General features: G+C 37.0%; 1 long non-coding RNA gene across 1 annotated transcript; it reads right to left on the bottom strand.

Annotated features, from left to right (window-relative positions):
• Positions 1–10,321: 10,321 nt before the first annotated feature.
• Positions 10,322–11,150, bottom strand: LOC130459512 (uncharacterized). Its single transcript, XR_008918938.1, has 2 exons — positions 11,019–11,150; positions 10,322–10,731 (listed from the first exon to the last, which is right to left on the bottom strand). It is a non-coding gene; the product is annotated as an uncharacterized lncRNA (long non-coding RNA).
• Positions 11,151–12,883: the final 1,733 nt, after the last annotated feature.

Raw genomic sequence — 12,883 nt, forward strand, 5'->3', positions numbered from 1 at the left:
TGAAGATTTGATTCGAAATAGTCAATCATCATATTTATATTATTCATATTTCCTTTATGAAGATATCTAACCTTACTTTTTTTTTTTTACTTTTTTTTTATGAATGTCATTAGACTTTCATTTTAGTTGGTGCATGAGTTGATGATTGGAGTTTGTGAGTCTTCGTGCTTCACTACTTTGCTTTTACAATATAGATATGTGTTGATTGGTTGGCTTGTTGTGTGTACTTTGGGGCAACATTGAGCCGATTTTTAATTTAATTTTTACCGCATTATTTAAAATATTAGATAAAAAAGTTAATTTTTTGGATTAGATACTCATCAAATTTTAATTCGGGTCTAAATTAAATTAATTGGACCAGTTCATATTGGATTAAATATTTCGAACTGGTTTTTCATTACATGAGATTTGCAACTTAATTACAAGAAAATCAAGATCGTCAATATTTTTGTATTTAATGTCTTCGCGTATTAGAACTATATTATGTGTATTTGCATATAGAATTATATCACATGTCAATCTTGATGGAATACAAACTCAAAACATGATTTGCATAAAGAAATATGCCCCTTCCTTTGCACCGGGTGTTTGATTTTCTTTTTAAAAAAATCCTTATTTATTTGTACTTTCATTAAAGGTTTTTTCCCCTTTTATTAGTAGTTTTAATTATTATTTTTGATTGATTGGTGCATGATTGAAGATGTATATTAATAGGTTGTCTTTTAAGTGGGTATGATGTGGCATAGCTGAGAGAGGAGTATTGGAGATTCGCTTAACTCTTATTACACATCACTTTGCTTTAATTATATAGAAAAGCCGTTTGTAAGAAAGTCTACCATGTCATATAGCGCTCTCCTCATTATACAAGATTCGAATCCATGACTACTTGATTCAAAAGATAATGACTATCCACTTGGCTATGTCGTGCTACATGTTACTTTTTGCAAATGAAATATAATAAGTAATGATAAAATCAATAACTAAGAGTAAAAGTTAATTATGATAGTTCTTTGCAAAAAGACAAAGTTAAAGTTATCCAAATAATGATTCGTGGCATCGCCCGAGCCCAAAAACTAGTTATATAATTCTTTGTAGGTCACAATATGTAGATATTAGTGAATTCAGTCACGCGGTGTTACGTTTGAAATGATATTTTACAACGTCATACACACGGACACATCGATGTTCAACCTTAATACCTTTTGTTTCTTATGAGATGCTTTAACAATAATGTTTAGACTCAATATATTTTACTTCTTCAAGTATGACATAATTTAGCCAAAAATCTTAACGTTCAAACTCAATATCGATCTTTATTACGAATGACATATGTCAACCACTATTTCAGATTAACAACTATTTATGTATCATTATCTTTCATGGACATACCAATGATGTCTTGGCCTAGTGGTTAAGATTGAGGGCCTGTGTATAATAGATCTCAGGTTCAAATCCCCCCACCCCCATTTGTAATTTATATTGCCCTTGTGGCTCATTGAAATCAAAAAAAAAAAAAAAAAAAATCTTTCATGGACATTAATGAACTAGACAAAGACAATTATCCTTTCGTACAACTCGTCTACAAAGTTTCACAAGCAAATACATAATTACAAAGTTTTACATAAAGCGGTCTTACAAAATAGACTACATTTGTGTCATATAAATTAAGCAATGAAATGAATTAGTTAAGTACTGGAACTAATTTTTTTTTTGAAAGGAAAATTAATTCATTAATAAAGAGTCATACGACATCTACAAGAGAAATATAAATCTAACAAATACATGACAAATTGAATCAAATAAAGGTTTCCTTCATCAAAACTACGGTCGTTGAATGGATCTTGCACTGTAGAACGTCTCCCGTATATAACGCTGGAACATGCAGCCTTTTCAAAGAGGGGGTCTAACGATTTGTTGTAGCCGCGAGGATGATTTCCACTTGATTCATCTGAATGTAGTCGAGAAATTGATATCTTTTGCGATCCCGCATAAAACTTTACCAACGAACCAATTTTACATAAATCAATTGAACGACAAACCAAACATACTAATACTAACTCCATCATAGGGAGACTAACAAACAAGGACGAACTCCACCCAAGTACTGGAACTAATTAGTTAAGTATTATAACTAATTAATTAAACAATAGAACTAGTTAGTTAAGCACTAAAACTAATTGGAGTGAAATTAGTCAAATTACAGTTGAGGGCCATGAGGCACATTAGTGGCTTAGTGCAAGAAAAAGAATATACGGTGGAATTAAAAATGGAATCGTTTGATATTGGGCTTTGACTAACAAAAGCGATGTTGGGTCTACTTTAGTTGATGGGCTTTGACAATTTAAAAGGATGGATGAAAGCTAAGTAGCTAACTGCCGTATTTAGACCTAACTCGGCCTACATGTTGTGTAGAGCTGTCAGAAATGGACTCGAACCGACTATAATTCAACAAAAGTTGAAAAGTAGCAAATCTATAAAGTATATATAATGTAGTCACTACTTGAAATTAAAATTAACTGAAATTAAATATATATTTTAAAAAATTAATTAAAATTAGGTAATTCTTTTGCTAAGTGGGGTCACGTGACCCACCTACACAACTTATTAGGACCTTCAAAATTCTCATGAATTATATAAAGGACTTACTATTTATCACCCCATATTACTCAAAATCGTCCCACTATTTTACCCATATACCCTCCTTTATTTACCCCCTCATTCAACATTTACCATCATCATTTACCCTATTAGCTTCCCACCTCCGTCCATCACCGACGGCCAGTATCACCGCCACCACCGCCGCCACCACGTCGCCGGCGAAAAAATTCTTAGTATTGTTTACATGGCCGAATTAACCGTTGGAACGTCGATTTTTTTTTTTTTTTTTTTTGTCCAAGAAAAATTTCGGAAACTTATGCATTTTTAACTTGTACCATGGTACATGCTTATGAATTTTAAGTTTGTACTATGGTACGGACTTATGAGTTTTTAGCTTCGACCATGGTATAGACTTATGCAGTTTAAGCTCGTACCATGGACGGAGCTTAAAATTCAAAAGTCTACTCCATGGTGTGAGTTTAATATGCATAAGTTTATTTAAGGTTTTGATTTTCTGTTGAATTTGACTTAATCTACATGGAAAAAAAAATATAGACTTATGAATTTCTAGCTCCGACCATGGTATAGAGTTATACAGTTTAAGCTCGTATCATGGCGTAGACTTATGATTGTTTTAAGCTTCGTCCATGGTATGAGCTTAAACTACATAAGTCTATACCAGGGTCGAAGCTAAAAACTCATACGTATGTACCATGGTACAAGCTTAAAATTCATAAGTCTGTACCATGGTACAAGCTAAAAATGCATAAGTTTCTGAATTTTTTTCGGACAAAAAAAAGTAACTTTTGTGAATTCGACGTTCCACCGGTAGACTCGGTCATGTAAACATTACTATGCATTTTGTCGCCGGAAACGTGATGGCGGCGACGGTGTCGGTGGCGGTGGTGGACATGGGTGTTGGTCGGTAGTGGTCTAGTTTGGGGTGGGAATGTAAAAGGGTAAATGAGGATGGTAAATGTTGAATGAGGGGGTAAATAAAGGAGGATATATGGGTAAAATAATAGGGCAGTTTTGAGTAATATAGGGCGGCTTTTAGCGCTGTAATCCGAACTGATTACACCCAATCTATAACGGATCATAAACTATGCACTTACTATTTTTGTTTTGTTTTATTTTATTTCTTAATTTTTCTGACACTTACTTAATGAGGTAATGATATCTTTATTCTTTAATACACTTTTTAACTTTTTCTGGCCGACCTATATAGGAAGCAAAGGTTGATTATACATTAAAGGAAGAAACAAATCATGTCCCACACTACACACATCCGATAACGACTTTTAAATTTTATTTATGGTAAATTCTTTTTTTAAGGAGTAATTAAGGTTCATTTAATTTAATGGGATTTTTTTTCCTATGGGAATACAATTATAAAATGACTTTTCTTGATAAATGACTTTTCTTGATAAATGATTTTCGAAAAATATACTCTCTCCGTCTCTTTTTTTTCTTTACGTTTTTCTTTTTTAGTGTCCCAAAATATTTTTTTACATTTCCTTTTATAATATCACATAAATGCTTTAATATCTATATCAAAATTTGGGTCCAATGATTATTTTAACCAATTCAATTCATTAGGTTATTTAATCTCTCACACTTTTCCATTGTGACATTAAATTTTTCTCATGTTTCCAATATCAGAATTTTGATAAAAGTGAAAACAGTATAAATAAACATAATTTTCCTTGTTTAAATAAAAAAAATAGAGGAATCTCAATGCACATTAATTAGTCGTTAAAACGCGTGCAAAATACCAAACGTAAAGAACAAAAAGAGACGGAGGGAGTACAAATTATGTAATGAATTAATCATTTTCTGAAAAATACTACATGTCTAAACACGCAAAACTTATACGGATTTTTCTTGAAATACCTTCGAGTTTTAGCATAATTCACCAAACGCCCATCAAGTTTCAGAAATACATAAAATGCCCCTCACAATGACTTAGTACCCAAGATACTTTTATTAATGACGCGCTGTTAATCCTCCGTTAGCCTAGTTTCATAATTCACCAAATACCCTTATTTTAGTACTTATTTCACCAAATACCCTTATTTTGTAACATAATTCACCAAATACCCATAACTTAAAACTACCAATTTTGATGCTCAACGGCTAGGTTTTGTGTTTGAAAATTAGTTGCTTATTGTTTGCTTATAAATACCCCTTTCCTGACTGTTTATTGGTAGCTTAGACATTGTTTTGTTGATTTCATATCATTTTTGTCATTAGTTTTCTTTCAAACTCATCATCCACACCCTATGAGTCCACACATGTAAGAGTTTATAGGGGTATTAGGGTAACAAAGGACTAATGACAGACTAACAATGCGTTATTAGTAAAGGTATATATTTTGGGTATTAAGTCACTTATGAGGGGTATTTTATATATTTCTGATACTTGATGGTCGTTTGGTGAATTATGATAAAACTCGAGGGTATTTCATAAAAAACCCATAACTTATAATTCGATAGAAATATACTCTTTCTCTTTTTTCGAAAGGCTATTTTAGGAGTATAGAAGGAAAAAAAAAACTTATACTTCTCCTTTATACTCCGTAGGAACCATCGTCTAGTTAAAAAGTACTAGTATTTCTTAACTTGAAAAGTTCTTTAAGATCTTGGCCAAACAACACCTTACAAGTTACAACACCTTAATTGTGTGATAAAAGAAAATTATAGACTATAGGCACTTAGGAAATGAGGATTGTCTTCTTTTTTAAAGGGAGATGAGGATTATATTGGTATCTTATCTTCTTTTCTCTTGCTTTCAAAAACTAATAGGTCTAGCTAGGGCGGTGACTTGGGTAGAACTGACTAATGCAAAGTTTCAGTTTGATATACTTCCTCCATTCCATATTAAGTGTCTTGTATTTCTATGGGTGTTTCTAAATATTTATCATGTTTTTATTTTTGGACATATATTTTTTACATTTTTTATATTTTTTACACTTTTTCATAATTATATCCACTTTTATTTGTACTTTATCAATAATAATAATGATAAAAACTTACTCCGTATTAAACTCCGCCCAAATATTACTCACCTCTCTATATTATCGCCCTATTAAATGACATAAATATACCTTTTTATATTTCCTTTATCTTTTACACTTTGTACCCCATTTTAAACATATACTCAAATAATTAATAAACTAATCAAATAAATAATTATTATATTTTGCCTAATTCAACATTAAATTACACAAAACTAATTAATATCACTAATAAAAATTTAAATAAATTTATTTTAATATGGGGACTTTCACAGTATGAGCTTCTACCATACTAGAGACTTTTTAGCTTGAGCTCCTACCATGGTACGAGCTCAAACAATAGAAGCCATAGTGGAAGCTCAAACCATGGAAGTCTTTGTATATAAAAAAAATAACATTTTTAACATGGTGGCTTCTACAATTTGATCTTCCACTATTGCGGAGACTTCTTCTGCTTGAGCTTCAACCATGGCAAAGACTTCTTTTGTTTGAGTTTTCACCATGGTGTAAGCTCAAACTTTGAAAGTTTATGTAAGCTCCAATTTCCTTTTTCAGCATGGAGGTTTATGCATTTTAAGCTTCAACCATGGTAGAAGCTTCTTCGTTTTAATCTTCCACCATGATATGGTAGAAGTTCAAACACCTAAAGTCCTTACCACGGTGAAAGCTTAGAACGCAGAAGTCTAGGTGTCTTTCAATACGTACCTTTAATGTAAATTTAATACTTATTAACCAAATTTATTAATATATTTAACAGATAAAAAGTTCATGAAATGCCTATTAACATATTTTATTAAATCGTTCAATATGCAGTACCAAATTAATTTCTATTATCATTCATGATTATCATTATTTATTATTAACCGAATTAATATTTATTATTATCACTAATTAAAATTCGATATTTTGTTTAAACACGTGGACTTCTTTGTTTTGAGCTTAGACCATGGTAGAGACTTATGCGTTTTAAGCTTCCACCATGAACGGAGCTTAAAACGTAAAAGCCTCTACCATGGACCAAACTCAAAAAGAAGAAGTCTAAGTCTCTTTAAATTTATCATTTTTAATTTTTGGATTTAATTAAATTTATGAACCAAATTCATTAACTTTTATAAATGGATAAATTGTTTCTTACCACCTAAAAAATCAATTTTTTTTACAACATAAAAAACTAAAACTTGTATTTTACCACCTAAAAAAAATTTAAAAATTATTTTTTACCACCTGAAAAATGGAAACATAGATGAAAATGTTATGTGGGGGGCCATAATAACGGTAATATTTCTGATATGATCTCTTCTTCCACGATTTCATGTATTTAACTTTGTTCACTTCCCCCCTTCCTTATCTTCCATGAATTCACAAAATTTTTCACCACCATTAATTCACAAAATTGATAAAATTTAATGGAAGTAAAGAGAGAAAGGTGAAAGTGTTAAAGAAAATCACAAATAGAGTGTAAAAAATTTGAGGGATATTGAATTAGGTAGCCATGCATAAAAGTTTCATTAATTTTTTCATTTTCATGAGGTAAAAAACAAGTTTTAATGTTCTTTAGGTGGTAAAATACAAGTTTTAGTTTTTTAAGTGGTAAAAAATAAAATTTTGATTTTTTTTAGGTGGTAAAAGAATAATTTGTACGTCCTTTATAAATACATTAACTAAATTTATTAACCAGTTTGATGGAGAGATTAAGAGTGAAATAGGGGTAAAAATGGGGAAGAGAGGAAGTTAATATAGACAGGGGTATATTCATAATTATATAGGGAGGGTGAGTAATAATGGACGGAGTTTAGCGCTCCACATAAAAAATCATCTATTTTTCCCCCTTTCCCATAAAAACACTTCAATCATCGTTTTTCTTACATATTTTTCACATTTCTTAATACCCGTATTTTTGACCAAATGAGACGCATAATACGGACTGGAGGGAGTATGTCAAATATTGTGTAATCTCGTATCATTCTCATTAATCACACACGTATATATAGTACAACTCAGTTACCTAAACCCTAGGTACACATTAGGTAACATACCATAGTTAGGACTCTACAGAATATTCACAGAATAATATCTAATATCTTAACATATCTTAACATCCCCCCTCAAGGTGGAGCATGTAGGTCTCGAATGCCCATCTTGTTCAAAAAAAACTCAAATTGCGCCTTCCCCAACGCTTTGGTGAAGATATCTGCTAACTGAACCTTCGTCGACACGTACGACGGACTGATGATCCCTTCCTTGATTGCATCTCGAATGAAATGACAATCTGACTCGATGTGTTTTGTCCTTTCATGGAACACCGGATTCTGTGCAATATGCAACGCAGACTGACTGTCGCAATACATCCTCATGCCTTGGTCGTGTGTCACCCCCAAGTCGCGTAGTAGCTGTTTCAACCACTTCAACTCACACGTCAGAGCTGCCATCGACCGATATTCTGCCTCAGCAGACGACCGAGAAACAGTATGTTGTTTCTTGGTCTTCCAAGAAACTGGCGACATACCAAGTGACACAAACCATCCAGTCACCGACCGACGCGTCATTGGACACCCTGCCCAATCCGAGTCGCACCACCCCTCCAACTGCAACGCGCTGTCCGACCGAAGCAGTATACCTTGACCCGGACACTTCTTCAAGTATCTCACTACTCGCAAAGCTGCTTCCCAATGTGCCTCCTTTGGTGCTTGCATAAATTGAGATAAGACATGTACAGAGTAGGCAACGTCTGGTCGTGTGACAGCCAAATAAACCAGACGTCCGATCAGACGCCTATACTGCTCACCGTCCGACAGGTCTGGCCCGTCTGCCAATGCCAACCTATGATTCTGTTCCATGGGAAAGTCCACAGGCTTTGCTCCCAACAATCCGGCCTCTGAGATGATGTCGAGGGCATATTTTCTCTGACATACATAGAACCCTTGACTACTTCGTGCCACCTCTAACCCAAGGAAGTACTTCAGAGCCCCGAGGTCTTTCATTTTAAAACACTCCTTCAAGTATGCCTTAAAACTCTCAAGCGCAAACTTGTTATTGCCTGCGATAATCATGTCGTCCACGTAAATGAGCACACTCAACTGCAACGTACCTTTAGACAGAGTAAAGAGCGAATAATCGGACAGCGACTGTCGAAAGCCATAGCGTGTCAATGCTGTCGACAACTTCTGGAACCAACATCTAGGTGCTTGTTTCAACCCATACAACGACTTTCTCATTCGACATACCTTGTCAAAGTGATTCTTCTGGAATCCAGGAGGAATCTTCATATAGATCTCTTCCTCCAAGTCACCGTGCAAGAACGCATTGTGTACGTCCATCTGATGCACGTCCCACTGTTTGACAGCTGCGACAGCTAGAAAAGTTCGGACTGTCGCCATCTTCGCAACGGGAGCGAATGTCTCATTATAATCCAACCCTTCCTCCTGATGATTCCCTAAACATACCAATCGAGCCTTAAGTCTCAACAAATTCCCATCCTCATCACGCTTCTCAGTATACACCCATTTACTCCCCAGTGCTTTCTTCCCTTCCGGCAAATTTTCCAACGTCCATGTCCCCTGTTCCTCCAACGCGTCGATTTCAGCAGCCATTGCCTGACGCCACCCCTCATGTTGCATCGCTTGTTTAAAACTCTTAGGAACTTGCCCTTCTTGCAATGCTGCTATATAATGCCTGTGCTTTGACGAAAAATGCTCGTAATTAACAAAATATGTGATAGGATAAGGAGTACCTGAGGGTGGTGACGCCGTAGGTGTTTTGTCGGAAGTACTATATTTTTCCCGTATTGTATGTATCACACAGTCTTTCAGCTTTGTCGACGGAAACTTCACACGCTTCCCCCTTCCTAACTCCGTATCCTCCACACACTGCCTTGTCTCACTCTCATCACTACCCGTCGTCTCATCTACACCTGAGACGACGTCTGATTCACCTCGACTAGGTGTATCATGTTTTTCCTCCCTCACAGTCGACAAGACCTCCTCCGTGTCACCCGCAGGCGACGACACCTCCTCTATGGCACCTGCAGGTGACGACACTTCCTCATTGTCACCTGCAGGCGACACCTCCTGAGTACATCCAGTCCCACTCTCATCCAAACCCCACTGGTCAAGCGCCCCACCACCATCATGCATTGCAGGCAACATAGTCGACGTGTCTGCGAATGGAAACGTCCGTTCATGAAATTTTACATCCCTTGAGACAAAGAACTCGTGTGTCTCCAGGTCGTACAGTTGCCATCCCTTCCTGCCAAACGGGTAACCCAGAAACACACATTTGCGACCACGAGACGCAAACTTATCCCCTTTACTCCGGAGATTATACGCATAACACAGACACCCAAATACCCGGATAGACACATACGATGGTGGTTTTCCAAATAACATCTCATAAGGGGTTTTATTGTCAAGGACCGGTGTAGGTGTACGATTGATCAAGTGACAAGCAGCCAGAATACATTCCCCCCAAAATTTTATAGGAAGATTCCCTTGAAACCGTAACGCTCTCCCAACATTCAAAATATGTTGGTGCTTCCTCTCGACTCTCCCATTCTGTTGAGGTGTCCCAACACATGACGACTCAAACAGAATCCCATTTTTAAAGAAATAACCTTGCAAACAATTAAACTCAGTACCATTGTCACTGCGAACGACTCTCAGGGATCGATTAAACTGACATTTAATCATGGCAACAAAATTAAGAAACGACGATTCAACTTCCATTTTATTGCACAATAAATAAATCCACACACCCCTAGAATAATCATCCACAATGGTAAGAAAATACTTCGCCCCACTCGACGAGGGTGTTTTGTAAGGCCCCCATAAATCAAGATGAACAAGGTCGAATGGGCGACTTGCACGACTATCACTATTTGGAAAACTCTCCCTACATTGTTTCGCCCGTGGGCATACATCACAAATGTTTTTATTCTTCCTAATCTTATGACTCACAGGAGGAAGTAACTGCAACACTTTTTCCGACGGATGCCCCATACGTTGGTGCCACAAGTCGACCACACACTCCACTGCTAGCACACGAACCCTTGGAGCCCCACGGAAAAAATATAGTCCTTCCTGTCGATCACCCACGCCAATCACCATCCTCGTCGAGCGGTCCTGAAGAACACACATTTTGTTAGTAAATTGAGCAGCACAATGTAATTCGTCACTTAATTGAGTTACAGAAATTAAATTGCAGTTCAATTTAGGCACAAATAGAACGTTATCGAGCACGAAACCATCCTCCAAGACCACCGAACCATATTGATTTGAATTTGCAGGTTGACCATCTGGTAACACAACCTGTTGATTACTCGATGTTTTGATATTTCTCAGAATTGAAATATCACCCGTCACATGTCGTGAGGCCCCACTGTCAACAATCCATCGTAAATCAAGATTACCTTGCAACTTGTTTGGTGGTCGTGATAAGATGTCAACAATTTGCTGGACTTGCTCCTTCGTCACACCAACAAGCTCATGATTGGTTGTCGTCACTGCTCCCTGCGATCCGCCTCCACTCGTCACAGTGGTTGTTGCCCCTCCTGTGGTATTACTCACGGCATTGGCACGAGCGACACCACTGGTCGACGACGCTGCCCCACGAGCTCCTCTGCCTCCTCTAATCGACGTCCTGCCTCCTCGACCAGACCCTCTACCACCTCGTTTCTTCTCATCCCACCATTCGGGAAAACCAATCAGCTGATAACAAGTTTCTTCCTCATGACCCTCACGATTGCAATGACCACAAAATCTGTCACTCGCATCTCCCGACCTCGACCGACCCTTAGTCTCGACCTTGAACGCCATTGTTAGGTTATGATACATATGACATATACATAGATCATGCGGAAACAACCATTAACCCAGGAAACATATTATTTACACATAATCATATAGCATAATTAGATGCATACTCTTTGTTGCGTGCCTTCCCTAGCTGCGCCCGAACCGAACAAGAACAAGTCTTTTAGGACTCCAAGTGTCGTCCCTCCGTAGAAAGTCCACAGCACGTCCGGATCCGCCTTAAGATTGACCAACTAGAATCGCCCTTAAGGTACTCAGAAAATTCGGCACTTTTGAGCAAGATGTGTGTTTGATTTTCTCTCAAAAACTCACTTTTGAATACTTGAAAACTTGTATATAAATTATGACCCCTAGGCCTTTATTTATAGAGTTATGGAAAAGGAATCGTAATCCTAGTAGGATGCGAATTAATTGGAATTAGAATTCTACATGAATTCTACTTAATCAATTTATCCAATAGGAATAGACATTTAATCATACACTGACTCTTGCAGATTCAGGAATCTTGCATGAGCTCAAACTCACACACACACGGCAGCCACAAGGGCTGCCCATGCGTGCGAGCTGCAGCCCACGCAGCAAGGCCCACGCATCCGTGGCCTTGGCGCGCGCTGGGCTTGTGGCGTGCGTGCTTGCTGGGCGATGGCCTGGCTTCGTGCTGGGCCTTCGTCCGGCAGGCCTCGTCCGATGCTAATTCGTACGATACGCTTCCGATTAAATTTCCATTTCCGGAATCTATTTCCGATACGAACAATATTTAATATTTCCGATTCCGGAATTAATTTCCGTTTCGAACAAATATTTAATATTTCCGTTTCCGGAATTATTTTCCGATTCCGGTAATATTTCCGATTCTGACAATATTTCCGTTTCCGGCAATATTTCCGATTCTGGTAATATTTCCATTTCCAATAATATTTTCCGATACGTACCATGTTTCCGTTTCCGGCAACATCTACGACTTGGATAATATTCATATTTCCGATACGATCCATATTTCCGTTTCCGGCAATATCATCGTTTCCGGAGTATTCATTTCTTGCCTGTGACGATCTTAGCTCCCACTGAAACCAAGATCCGTCGGTTCCGAATATTCATAGATGGAGTATTTAATGCCATTAAATACTTGATCCGTTTACGTACTATTTGTGTGACCCTACGGGTTCAGTCAAGAGTAAGCTGTGGATTAATATCATTAATTCCACTTGAACTGAAGCGGCCTCTAGCTAGGCATTCAGCTCACTTGATCTCACTGAATTATTAACTTGTTAATTAATACTGAACCGCATTTATTAGACTTAACATAGAATGCATACTTGGACCAAGGGCATTATTTCCTTCAGTCTCCCACTTGTCCTTAGGGACAAGTGTGCATTTCCTAATTCCTTTGTCGCTCGATGCTTGCTCTTGAACATAAGGTAAGAGTTGTCATCCTTATTATGTCCAGAGGTGTTCCTCGGTT

Source organism: Spinacia oleracea, chromosome 4 (assembly GCF_020520425.1).
Source record: "Spinacia oleracea cultivar Varoflay chromosome 4, BTI_SOV_V1, whole genome shotgun sequence".
NCBI classification, from domain to species: Eukaryota; Viridiplantae; Streptophyta; class Magnoliopsida; order Caryophyllales; family Amaranthaceae; genus Spinacia; species Spinacia oleracea.